Raw genomic sequence first — 14,520 nt, forward strand, 5'->3', positions numbered from 1 at the left:
GGGTCACACCCCTTGTGCATCCTCAGCCTATTGCTGTCTGTCACCTGGTATATAGCTCAGCTGCTCCCATCTATCCCTGCCTGAGCATAGTGTTTCATTCAGTGTGTGCTTTCACTCTGAAGGTGCCAGGTCCCGTTCTTTGTCTCCTGTCTTGCGGTATCAGTTCCCGTGTCTGAACTGAGTCCTGTCTATGTCTCCTGCCTTGCGGTATCAGTTCCCGTGTCTGAACTGAGTCCTGTCTATGTCTCCTGCCTTGCGGTATCAGTTCCCGTGTCTGAACTGAGTCCTGTCTGGGTACTCTTGCCTGCTGCCTTTCCTGGAGGCTGTATTTCCAGTCCTGTCTGAACACGCTCCTAGCCTGTTCCTCCCGCCTTCTAGGGGCCGATTACCTAGATCCGTTCCTGTATCTTGTCTGTCCTGTCTGAACACGCTCCTTGCCTGTTCGTCCCGCCTCTCTGGGGGCCGATTACCCAGACCTGCTCCTGTATCTTGTCTGTCCTGTCTGAACACGCTCCTTGCCTGTTCGTCCCGCCTCTCTGGGGGCCGTATTCCCAGACCCGCTCCTGTGTCCCGCTCCTGTGTCGGTCTCGTCCGTACACTCAGTTCCAGTCTGTACTCTCTCCTATCTTTCATCTGTCTTTTCTCTATGTCTGTTCCTTTCCTTTTTCTGCAGAGTCTGAACTCGTACCTAACTCCTGCCTGTTGTCTCTGTACTCCCGTTTGTGAGTTTGTGGTCCACTCGCTACTTCACTGCAAGTACCCTGTGGGTGTCTGGCTCTGCCTTTCCCTTCCTGTCTGTTCCGTGTGAACAGAGCCCTGTCCCCCCTACTCAGCCTTGCCTGCTCTGACTCCTTTGCTCACCGCTCCGGCGGTTCTAGCCTGCTCTGACTCCTTTGCTCACCGCTCCGGCGGTTCTAGCCTGCTCTGACTCCTTTGCTCACCGCTCCGGCGGTTCTAGTCTGCTCTGACTCCTTTGCTTACCGCTCCGGCGGTTCTAGCCTGCTCTGACTCCTTTGCTCGCTGCTCCGGCAGCCTTGCTCCGCTCTGACCCTTTTGCTCGCTGCTCCGGCAGTCTCGCTCCACTCTTGCTCACCGCTCCTGGCGGCCTTGTCCTGCTCTACTCTTGCTCACCGCTCCAGGCGGCCTTGTCCTGCCCTGTTCTCGCTCACCTCTCTGGGCGGCCTCACTCTGCTGTGTTTGTCCGCCACATCTGTGGTTCTGTTCCTGAGTCCCAGTGTGTACTGGGTCCTATCCCGCCAGTGTCCCTACCTGCTAGTGCCTCCCTGTCTGCACTCTAGCTGTGCTTGCCTGTACCCCTCTGCCTGTATTGTTCCTGAGTCCCAGTGTGTACTGGGTCCTATCCCGCCTGTGTTCCTACCTGCTAGTGCCTCCCTGTCTGCACTCTAGCTGTGCTTGCCTGTACCCCCCTGCCTGCATACCCGCCTGCCTGCATACCAGTCGTGCCTGCCTATACCCACCAGTCTGTGTGCCAGCCTACCAGTCTGTTCCTGTATTCCCCTGTGTGGGTCAACAGCCGTGTCCGGGGTCTGTCCTGGAGTAGCACCTGGTCCCTCTGCTCGGTTCCTCCTTGGTGCACTGGCGTCGTATGCCGTCGTGCGACCCTGGTCGGATCGGGTGAATACCTAGTTAAGCCCCTCCAGGCATTCACTCTCCGGCACGGTCCAGTGGAATCACTACAATCACACGCACACGCCGCTCAGCCCGGGCGTGTGCATAACACCTACCACTGATATCTATGCAGCTGAATTAGTCCTCAGGAGGACAGGTAGCTGAGATGGCTGTGTGTATAATATATTGTGGTATACCCACCCTAACTAAGAAATAAGCAACTCTCTCCCTAGCTCAGCAGCACCTTTCCCTACACTGCCTGATTCCAGAGTAGACTGATGAGCATGGCGGCGCCAGGTCTGATATAGACCTGATGACGCTGTGCGGCCAGCCAATCACTGTAATGCCACAGCCAACATGGTTGCAGCATTACAGTGTGTGGCAGACGATCCCTGCATATTCATTGGCTCTCTAAAGAGCGCCAAAGATGCAGGGAGGGGATCTGAGCTCCCAACGAGTAACCCCAAAAATACTCGCTGAGCATCTCAGGCAGTGAGATGCTCATTTGAATTCTGAGCAGTAGAGAGCATGCTCGCTCATCACTAATACCTATACAAACTATGAACAAGCAAATCTCTCCCAGACGCAGCAGCACTTTTCCTTACTCTGCCTGTTTCCGGAGTAGACTGACGAGCATGGCGGCACCCGGTCTTATATACACCTGATGACGCTTTGCGGCCAGCCAATCACTATAATGCCCACAACCAACATGGCTGCGACATTACAGTGTGTGACAGGCAATCCCTGCATGTCCATTGGCTCTCTAAAGAGCGCCAAACATGTAGGGAGGAGACCCGAATTCCCACCCGAACAACCCGGAAATACTCACCAAGGGCCGAGCACAGTGATACTCGGGCGAGTACCGAGCAGTGGCGAGCGCGTTAGCTCATCACTAGTAATTACACAATACTTATTTTGCCAACTGTACATACACTGCTACATAAATGGAACACTCAAATAACACATCCTAGATCTGAATGAATGAAATATTCTCATTGAATACTTTGTTCTGTACAAAGTTGAATGTGCTGACAACAAAATCAAACAAAAATCAATGGAAATCAAATTTATTAACCAATGGAGGCCTGGATTTGGAGTCACCCCCAAAATTAAAGTGGAAAAACACACTACAGGCTGATCCAACTTTGATGTAATGTCCTTAAAACAAGTCAAAGTGAGGCTCAGTATTCTGTGTGGCCTCCACGTGCCTGTATGACCTCTCTGCAATGCCTGGGCATGTTCCTGATGAGGTTTTGGATGGTCTCCTGTGGGATCTTCTCCCAGACCTGGACTAAAGCATCCGCCAACTCCTGGACAGCCTGTGGTGCAATGTGACGTTGGTGGATGGAGCGAGACATGATGTCCCAGATGTGCTCAATCGTATTCAGGTCTGGGGAACAGGTGGGCCAGTCCATAGATTCAATGCCTTCATCTTGCAGGAACTGCTGACACTCCAGCCACAAGAGGTCTGGCATTGTCCTGCATTAGGAGGAATCCAGGGCCAACCGCACCAGCACATGGTCTCACAAGGGGTCTGAGGATCTCATCTTGGTACCTAATGGCAGTTAGGCTACCTCTGGTAAGCACATGGAGGGCTGTGCGGCCCTCCAAAGAAATGTCACCCCACACCATTACTGACCCACTGCCAAACTGGTCATGCAGAAGGATGTTGCAGGCAGCAGATGGCTCTCCATGGCGTCTCCAGACTGTCACGTCTGTCACATGTGCTCAGTGTGAACCTGCTTTCATCTGGGAAGAGCACAGGGCAATAGTGGAGACTTTGCCAATGCTGGTGTTCTGTGGCAAATGCCAAAGAGTCCTGCATGGTATTGGGCTGTGAGCACAACCCCCATCTGTGGACGTCGGGCCCTCTTACCACCCTCATGGAGTTGGTTTCTAACAGTTTGTGCAGACACATGCACATTTGTGGCCTGCTGGAGGTCATTTTGCAGTGCTCTAGCAGCGCTCCTCCTGTTCCTCCTTGCACAAAGGCGGAGGTAGCGGTCCTGTTGCTGGGTTGTTTCCCTCCTACGGCCCCCTCCATATCTCCTGGTGTACTGGCCTGTCTCCTGGTAGTGCCTCCAGCCTCTGGACTCTACACTGACAGACACAGCAAACCTTCTTGCCACATCTCGCACTGATGTGCCATCCTGGATGAGCTGGACTACCTGAGCAACTTCTGTGGGTTGTAGAGTCTGTCTCATGCTACCACGAGTGTGAAAGCACAACCAACATTCAAAAGTGACCAAATCAGCCTGATAGCATTGGTACTGAGATGTGGTCTGTGGTCCCCACCTGCAGAACCACTGCTTTATTGAAGGTGTCTTGATAATTGCCAATAATTTCTATCTATTGTCTATTCCATTTGCACAACAGCATGTAAAATTGATTGTCAATCAGTGTTGCTTCCTAAGTGAACAGTTTGATTTCACAGAAGCTTGATTTACTTGGAGTTATATTCTGTTTAAGTGTTCCCTTTATTTTTTTGATCATTGTACATGTATATATATATACCTACTGTCTCCGACCCTTTCCTGTAGAATGTAAGCCCGCAAGGGCAGGGTCCTCTTCCCTCCGTACCAGTCTATCATTGTTAGTTTGTTTACTGTAAGTGATATCTGTATTTGGTATGTAACCCCTCCTTATGTACAGCGCCATGGAATCAATGGCGCTATATAAAAAAAAAAAAAAAAAAAATTAATAATAAAATATTATATATATATTATATTATATTATATTATATTATATATATATATATATTTTCTTGTAATCAGGTTTAAGAGTAGAGATGAGCGTTGTTCTACTCGAACTGTTCGCCAATCTCAAATTCGAGCTGTTTTGGGCGGTGTTCGAGCCGGTCGGCGAACACGAACAATTTGAGAAAAATTCGGCTGTTCGAGGTTATGTTCGATAACTGTTCGTGCACCAAAATCATAACTGGATTTTTTCTCAGTAATGATGAAAATTAATGTTAATACGCAGTTTGAGTGTACAGCGGGGCGGGGGGAGGGGCAGGGGATGGATCTCTGCAGGAACAATGAAGATCTCCATTTTTTTTTCTCTTTCCCGCATTTGCAGTGGGGAGGTGCAATCTGTCAGCCTATCAGCAGCGCACACACGGAGCGAAGTGCTTTTTTTCACACAAGCAAGGGCATGTGTGATTGGCAGTGTATGTCACATGTCCTTGCCCTATAAGACCAAGCCATTTTCCCCGTCGCCACCATTTTCTCACTGCTGCAGCTGCGTGTTAGACGGCACCGCTGTTGCTGTGTGCGCTATACCTTGTTAATTTCAAGCCAATTTTCGCACAAATATACAGATAGCTTGGGAGTAGGGAATAGTTGTGATTGCAGTCCTTTTAAGGACTAGGTTACAGCATTTCCTAAGACTTTTATCAGGCAGGTCTGTGCTCTTAAATAGATAGATTGTGGGAGTAAAGACTAATTGTAATTGGAGTCCTTTTCAGGACTAGGTTACATCAGTTCCTATCAGTTTTTGCCAGGCAGGTCTGTGCCAGTGCTGTGCAAGTTTTTTTCACAGCATTTGGCTGAATCTAGCAAAGCTAATCCTTTTTGGCCTATTGCAGAGTGTGTTAGTCAGTGGAGTAGCCTATCTGTGTTGCAAGATATACCACCTGTGTATAGAATACCAATTTTTTTACTGCACCTAGTGAAGTAAAATCTTTTGGGCATAGCATCATTCTATTAGTCCATTTATACTGACCTCCATCAGGTTGCAAACTGAATATAATTTTTTTCTGCATCTAGCTCTGAAAAAATATTTGGGCTTCTAGCAGTGTGTGGGACTTGGCTATTAGTCCATCTATACTGACCTCCATCAGGTTGCAAATTAAAAATAATTTTTTTCTTCATTTAGCTCTGAAAAAATATTTGGGCTTCTAGCAGTGTGTGGGACTTGTTCTATTAGTCCATCTATACTGACCTCCATCAGGTTGCAAATTAAAAATAATTTTTTTCTGCATCTAGCTCTGAAAAAATATTTGGGCTTCTAGCAGTGTGTGGGACTTGGCTATTAGTCCATCTATACTGACCTCCATCAGGTTGCAAATTAAAAATAATTTTTTTCTTCATTTAGCTCTGAAAAAATATTTGGGCTTCTAGCAGTGTGTGGGACTTGTTCTATTAGTCCATCTATACTGACCTCCATCAGGTTGCAAATTAAAAATAATTTTTTTCTGCATCTAGCTCTGAAAAAATATTTGGGCTTCTAGCGGTGTGTGGGACTTGGTCTATTAGTCCATCTATACTGACCTCCATCAGGTTGCAAATTAAAAATAATTTTTTTCTGCATCTAACCCAGCCAATAGTTTTGGCCTAATACCACAGTTTGGCCACTCAGCTCTGCTCAGTTACCATCCATTGTTTTTTTGTGCAAACAACTCCAGAGTTGTGAATTAGTTAACCACCAAAATGAGTGGAAAAAGGCCTGCTGCTAGTGGAAAGGGGAATAGGCGTGTTTGGAAGGGGAAAAAAGGTTGTGTCCGTGGGGTAGGTGCAGAAGAAAGACCATCTTCCAGCCAAACTAAAATGTCTACTTCTTTTAGCGGACAATGTGATAAGATCCCTTTCTTACGGCCACGCCAATCGCTACAAATTCCAGATGAGGCACAAAAACAGCAGGTGCTTCAACGGATATCAAGTGCTCCTTTAAGTGGGCTCTCCTCCACATCAACTTCAACATCACAAATACTCCAGTCCTCAAAGGTGTCACCCAAATCGCACTTGCTTCCTCACAGCTCCCAAATCTCCAGCTGCCCGTCTGAGTATGAGGTAGAACAGATGGTTGAGTCTGCAGAGCTGTTTACTCATACTATAGCCTGGGAATCAGAGGTCGACTCCAGCGCTTCTGTGAATCCAGACGAGGAAATGATCTGTACGGATGCCCAGAATCTTTATGAGTCGGATCCAGGACCAGACGCAGAAGGTTCTGACCATAATGTAGACCCTCATTCCCAAACTGTAACTCCTGTTGGTGGAGACAATGAGGAAGACGATGATAAGACTCAAATACCTGATTGGAGCGACAACTTTAGTTTTTTGTCAGGGCAGGAACAGGTTGGCTCTGAGGACGACGGGTGTGATAACGCACAGGGTGATGATGATGAGGTCGGAGATCCCACTTACTGTCAACCCACAGTCAGCCAAGAGATGAGGTCAGCAGAGGAGGTGGAGGAAGATGCTAGTGACGACGAGGTCAGGTTGCGCCTTCCTGGACAGAGACGTAGTACTGGAAGCACGTCAACAACTGCATCCTCAAACACAACTCTGCCTCTCACCACAAGTCGTGGTGGCTCTTCAGGTCGCATGGGTGCTAAGCCTTGCATAGCCTGGGCATTTTTTCAGATCGATAAAGATGACCCAACTCGTGTTATCTGTAACATTTGTCAGCAAAAGCTAAGTAGAGGCCAAAAAATACATAGTTTGAGTACTTCATGCATGAACCGGCACATGGACATGAAGCATAAGTTGCAGTGGGAAGCTCAGTGTGCTACAATGCGGTCTAGCCGGCCGGGCCAACCACCGTCTGCCATATCTTGTGCATCCGCGGCCTCTTCATCCTCTGTGACTGGGGGGACAGCAGTCACACCTGTTTTGGGGCGCAGACCTGCCACCTCTTTACCCGCAACAGCCAGCGCGATTGGCAGGTCATCATTTTCTTTGGAGGTGGTAACACCAGCTGGTCTTGAGCGCTGTCCGACATCGATAGCACCACCTTTGGATCAAGGCAACCTAACATGTCCGCCTGCATCTTCCTCACAGACCGGCAGTTTGCCGGGGACACCCTTATCAACCCCGTCTAAGCACAATAGCCAGCCCTCGGTCCCTCAGATGTGGACAAGTAAAAGACCATTTCCTCCTAGCCATGAGAAAGCTAAGAGGTTGAATTTCACCATCTGCAAGCTCTTGGCTACAGAAATGCTGCCTTTCCGCCTGGTGGACACAGAGGATTTTCGAGACCTTATGTCCGTCGCAGTGCCCCAGTACCAGATGCCCAGTCGGCACTACTTCTCAAAGAAAGGTGTGCCTGCGCTCCACCAGCATGTCGCACACAACATCACCGCTTCTTTGAGAAACTCTGTGTGTGACAGGGTGCATTTCACCACAGACACTTGGACGAGTAGGCATGGACAGGGGCGTTACATGTCGCTGACTGGGCACTGGGTAACTATGGTGACAGCAGGACAAGGGGCTGCTGTCCAAGTCTTGCCGTCCCCACGAGTTGTGCGTCAATCCTCTTTATGTCATTTTTCCTCCACTGCTTCTGCCTCCTCAACCTCCTCTCGGTCTTCCACCTGCACCCAAAGCCTGTCTGGTCATGCCACAAGCTTTCTAACTGCGCAGAAGGGATCCTGCACACCTCCTTACTATGCTGGCAGTAGGGCTCAACGTCATCAGGCGGTTTTTACATTGAAATGTCTGGGAAATGTGAGTCACACAGCTGAGGGCAATGTCACACACGTGCCTTGTATGGCTCACGTGTTGAACCTGGTTGTCCAGCAATTTTTAGCCCACTATCCCAGACTAGATGGCCTTCTGCAGAGGGCACGGTCGCTGTGTGCTCACTTCCGCCGTTCGCATCCCGCAGCTCAGCGACTTACATCTCTACAGAAGTCGTTGGGCCTGCCACTTCACCGGCTAAAATGCGATGTGCCTACCCGGTGGAATTCAACTCTGCACATGTTGCAGCGACTGTGGCAGCACCGACAAGCCCTGGTGCAATACGTTCTGACGTATAGCCTGGGCCAACGAGATTCAGAGGTGGGGCAAATCACGCTGGAGGAGTGGTCTCAGATCAGGGACCTATGCACCCTTCTGCACAGTTTTGAAATGGCGACGAAGATGTTTAGTGCTGACGATGCCATTATCAGCATGACTATTCCGGTGATTTACATGCTGGAGCACATGTTAAACAGAATTCGGAGTCAGGTGGTGGCACAAGAGGAGGTGGAGGAAGTAGAGGAGGAGGAGTTGTATGCGGAAGGGCTAACATCTGCAAGGTCCAGACGGTCGGCAGCACCAGGGCGGCAGGCATGTGAGGGTGGGGGAGATGATTTTACCAGGGCGCATGGTAGCAGCCAAACTAGTGAGGAAGGTGCAGGAGCCCAGGAAGAAGTGGAGGACGAACTGATGGAAGACTCATCAGATGAGGGAGACCTTGATCACATTTCTGTTGTGCGAGGTTGGGGGGAGAGGACAGAGGAAGGAAGCATGATTGTTACCTCGCCACCAACACAACAGGGACTTGGTGCTCCTGGATGCGCAACACACATGAGTGCCTTCTTGCTGCACTACCTGCAACATGACCCTCGAATTGTGAGAATTAGAAATAATCCTGACTACTGGGTTGCCACACTGTTAGATCCCCGGTACAAAAGTAAATTTGCAGAAATTATTCCTGCCATAGAAAGGGATGCACGCATGCAGGAGTATCAGCAGAGACTGTTGCAGAATCTTACATGTGCTTTTCCACAAAATACCAGTGGTGCACGTAGTGAATCTCACAGTTCCAACTTGCCAACCGTGGTCTGTATGGAATTGTTCAATAAAGGGCCCAAAATTAAGATAACATAGATGGGAGAGGTCTCTATGAATAGGAATTCCTAAGTATTTGATACCCTGTGAGGGCCAGGCAAAGGGAAAGTTGGACTGGATGGAATCCTATATGGATTTAGGGAGGGAGACATCGAGGGCCTCAGACTTCGCTGCATTGATTTTAAAATTTTACCATGTAACAAAGTGATCTATTTCAGCCATAACAGCAGGGATGGATATATGTGATTGAGTGATATATACTAGGACATCATCAGCAAATAGAGAGCACTTGTACTCGGTGCCTCCCACCTCAATCCACCTAATATTGGGGTTATGGCGAATTGATGAGAGCAGGTGCTCCGTCACTAGGATGTATAAGAGAGGGGACAGAGGACATCCCTGCCTTGTCCCATTGGTGATTGTGAAAGGTGATGAAAATGTTCTGACGCACCCCCTGGGCCTTGGGACACCCGGAGCCGGACCCTTTTTGGTGGATGCTGGTGGTTGTAGTCTTCGTGGCGGCGATCCAGTTCCGTGGCTCAGGGCGGTCAAACCAGTGGCGGAACTATTTATGTGGTTTTGATGTTTAAATGTCCGACTACGCCACCCGTGGATTGCGGTCAGAGTGAACCGCCGCTACAGGGCAGACCGCTAAGGCTGGTGTTGTGGGTGCAGCAGAGCGTAGCATAACTCCTCACGGGAGGAGTATAGCCTCAGGGCAGTGTATGCGGAGGATGGGGGTGATGGTGCAGGGCAGCAGCAGTAACGACACGGAGTCAGTGATGCAGTTCAGGGCCTTTACTCACAGTTCTTATTATCCAGACCACGTCTGCAGGTAACGGCTGCCCACGTCGTACTGTGCTCACCAGGTGAGGGGCTCAGACAACTCCCAGATAACTTTGGAGCGCTTCACAGGACCCCCTTTGTGTGTCCTTTGTCTGGCCTTTCTTACCAACACTTCTGTCCGGCTGCCTCGGGCCTCCTCTTGGTAAACTTGGCGCCAGTTTCCCTGACCCTATGTGGTGCCTTCCTAGCGGGTGGAGCAAGGGGCTGCGCCACATAAAATGTCAGAGCCTCCGGTTTCTAGCTGAGGGTCGTTTCCTGCCTCCACTAGTTCGGGGACCGGTCTCCCCCTTTGGCCTGACCCCTCCACGCAGGTGGATTCGGGCGTGCGGTGGCGACTCGCCCGTCCGCACCCCTGGGATCCCTTCATTCCTCGTTCCTGGAGCCTTCTCCGCTCCTCTTCCTTCCTTCTACCTCTTGCAGGCCTGGGCCTCTGTTACTAGGCCCGCCTCCAGAGCAGAGCTCATGCAGAGCCCCTGCTCCCTGCCACTTCTGCTCAGACTTCTCTGCACTGAACTAAGATGGTGCCCACCTTTTATACTCCCTTCTCAATGCACCCAGGAACTGCTTCCTCCCTGCTCCTGCACTGCAGGGTTCCCCTTCCTCAGTGTTCCCTCCCCCCACTCCAGCCAGGGACAGGGACTGTCGTGCCCATCTCAGGGGCATATTGGTCGCCCTGCCCCACGGCAATGTGGTGTAATGCATGCAGGTGTCGGGTCCTGATCCACACTCCATCCTTATCTGAGAGTGAGATATCACACCTCTGGGTGAGGTGCAATACGTCTGTAGCAACCGAGCCCTCGGTGCTACAGTTCCATTTATCTTCAGCCTAGGTGACGTATTGTGATACAGGGCCGTGATTTTGGCTATAAAAGGGTCCCCTAGACCCCTACCCCAAGCTTTTTAAGAGAATCATATATGGCGTGCCAGGAGACTCTATGGAATGCTTTCTCAGCATCCAACGAGAGTATCTACTTACAAATTTTTGACTGCATCTAGCCCAGGAAATACTTTGTGCCTAGTAGCAGTGTCTGCTAGTCAGCGGATTATCCCGGCTGTTAAGCAAGCTACACCACCTGTAGTTTGGACACTTAATTTTTTCAAAGGAAATGCTTCGGGACCACGGGATACTTAGTGAAGAGCATCAGGAGGCACCCCAAGGCATAGGGGCTGGGACTGGCACTAGGATGCCTTGCGGTGGACAGCCGAGCTCGATCCTTATAAAAGCTTTTTAACTGCAGCAGCTTTAGTGGACGCTACTGGAGCTGGAATTACGCGGCTGCTGGCATGAGACTTGCCCTCCAATAGATCCTTGTAAATGGATTTAAAGTGTATTCATTCAAATTAGAGGGACAATTTAAATTAAAAAGCTTAGAGCTGCCTCCACCACAGGGGGGCTCGCTCGACCCACCAGCGGACAGGCACCAGTATTGGGAGAGGGGGGCTGGCCGTCAGGGTTCACCGCGGCTCTGGCACAAACCCGGCGACACGGAGGTGGCACGGGCAGGAGCGGACTGGCCGTCTCGGCTTCTCACTTTTTGGATTTTAGAAGGGCATGACATGCCTATATCTGTGTCTCCCCCTCCTTTTACTCCTCCACCTCTTTTCTTTTCGCATGACTATATGTACTTGTCACTTTTCCATGTGTTAGTTGTGTCTTCTGAGCAGTTTGTCAGCTTTTGGACACCTTTGAAGGTGTTTTCTATGTGTTTCTATGTGTTTTTGTTTGCCTGCCATTGGTTTTAACGGTGTTCGAAGGTGTTCGACGAACAGTTCGGCGAACACACGGGTGTTCGACGAACCGAACCGAACTCGAACACTACGGGGGTGGCTCAACACTATTTAAGAGACAAGAAAAAATAAATAAATTGCCAGTTACTAAATAGATTAAGCTTGACCATTTTTCATGTTTCCAACACCTACACACTGTATTGTTTCCTGCTTTTAAACAAATTTAAGCCCACTGTATAGTAAAATACCCATGTACTGTACATTGACAATTCTTTTATACAGCTGTAAAATTAAAGCAAAGGACTATACGGCTTGCGGAAGTATTATCTATATTAAGCTTGTCTATTAATGTTCTCCAGCCAGGAAAACTTGAAAGATTTTTTTTCTGAAGTTAAGTACAATGTTTACAACTAATTAGAGGGGATGCCGGCTGGTATAGTCCTTCAATTAGCAGTAAAATTGAGAGGGATTACAAGAAATGTATATATTGCTGCTGAACAGGAAAAGACACTGCATGAGACCAAGTAGTTATAAACATGACGCTAAACAATATTTTCCTCTTGAATTTGAAATTGCCTTATGCTGTCAATGTAGAATAATCTTGAAACATAACCTGAAACAAACGTATTGATGATTCAATCACCAATGCAAGTTATGCATTCAGGTTTTGTTGTATATCTAACAGTATCTAGGAAACGTAGCAAATACTGCTAATGTACAAATTAAAGCTCCAACATACTAAAACTTCTGAGTCTACATGGACTACCCATCTGTTCAAATATACATTATTGATATTTTTCTCCAAACTTTGTAATAGGAAAAATATTTATACGGTGTTAACTATTAGATTAATGTCATCAGGCACAGCTGTGCAGGATTCCCCATAATGCCTATTTATCACATTAAATAGTGTATAACAACCAATCCGGGAGGAAAATCATAGGGACTAGAAAAATTAGAGTAGGGAAAGCAGGGGCTATTATAGTATTTTACAGGCTCGGAATACGAGGTCAGAGCACACATCTCATTATACATAGAGACAGAAAAAGTCCTAAATCTGATTGTAAAGTACTACTGCAGCTCTAAAGCACATTGCAAATGGAATTGGTAATCTCAGTCTGTGAATAATAATGCAGAGATTCAAGGGATATGGGGTGGTGCTGGACCTACAGTACATAGTCAGTGTTACTGAATTGATTGGTGTGTGATGTACTGCAGTACAGCACCTTAAAACTTTTTTTTTATTGTACACGCTGCAACTAATGAGGGCAGTTTAGTACCCCCTGTATTAATTTAGCTACTAAAAGAAAATCTTAAAACAAAGGCATCTAGTTTAGAGAAAACGTGTTTCCTGTTTTGTGTGACAGACTGAAGTTTGGACTGGCTCTCCATGGTGATAACGATATTTTTATCTATGAAGGACCCCCCCCATAAGCACTGTATATTTCTGCCTAAACCAGTTAAACAGATACAGAATCCACCTCGTTAAGGAATGTGACCACGCAGGAAGTCAAGACAACACCAGAGCCAGATGAACTGCTTCATTGTTGTTCCTAATATGGACAAAGGACTGAACTCTGGGTTGTGATTGGGAGATGGGAACTACAAAGGGTTAGGGATTTTCACGGAGATCCTCCCAAACTGAGACCCGTCTGTTTGGTTCCTTATTGTCTGCTCGAGCCTAAATATCTGGAAACCACCTTGATGACCTTGAGGACCCCCTGGAAGTCCCCTCAAAAGCCTGGCGCCCAACATGGTGCCCCCAAAAGGAGTACTCAAAACCGGGGAGCTCGGCGAAACTCGGTCAAGCGGTGTAAGCCTCCTCTCTCCAAAGCGGGACTGATCAACCCCCCTGAATTACGGTAAGTGTTACATACTGTGTATTCACTGCCGTTTGTTGGGTTTAGAGAGAGGTGGTGAAACGCTGCTGCCACCGTATCTCGCTGAGTCGGGGTGACCGGAAGTTACCCGGTAGGTGGTGCCCACTGGGGGCCCAGTAGCACGAACACACTCCCCGAGGTATACGTGAAACAGTGTCAGAGGATCACAAGGTGGTTGTTGGTTCTGAATGTAATAGGTCGAAGCTGACGGTTTGGCAACGTTGAGATTATGTTTATCCTTGTCGGTATTTGAGACAAGGCGGTGTCTGATCGAAGATTGGGAAGGGCTTTAAAAGGCATAGCTAGCCGCGCCCAGAGGAGATGTCTGTATAGGAACTCCTCCTCCTTTCACGGACCACCGTGGTTGCCTACCTAGCGAAGGGAGTTAGAGTAGGGGTGGTACGCCCTGTACCGTCCCGACCGTAGCATGCACCAAAATAGTCTTTAGTTTTTGTCAAATTGTCATTTTAGTCAAGCAATAGACAGGATGTTTAGGTGGGGTAAGAAGCGGGATAGCGAGCGAGAGAATCCACAGGATGTAATTACTCTAGTTGCCAATAGAGAGGGGAAGAAAGCAGTGAATAACATTTCTAAACTGTTCAAACTATTAGGCATGCCAAAGAGCGGCCGCTTACAACCCATCAAGTGGGAAAATGGCATTAATGATAAGAAGGGAAAGTTAAGTGATGAGGGTTTGTTGGATGTTGCAAAGACTTTCTTTGCCGTAGCGCGTGCATTGAAACAAGAAGGATATGTAGAGATTGATTTCTTCCTCTAAGACGTCGTATTCATGTACTACTATGTGCAGCAGTAAACGGGGAAGGAACAGAAAGACCCCCAGGTAGGTTGCTTTGTTGCCCAGCCCATACCTACTCCTGATTCGC

The sequence above is a fragment of the Phyllobates terribilis genome, unplaced genomic scaffold, assembly GCF_046119375.1.
Source record: "Phyllobates terribilis strain yellow unplaced genomic scaffold, ASM4611937v1 Scaffold_5__5_contigs__length_657084704, whole genome shotgun sequence".
Taxonomy (NCBI): domain Eukaryota; kingdom Metazoa; phylum Chordata; class Amphibia; order Anura; family Dendrobatidae; genus Phyllobates; species Phyllobates terribilis.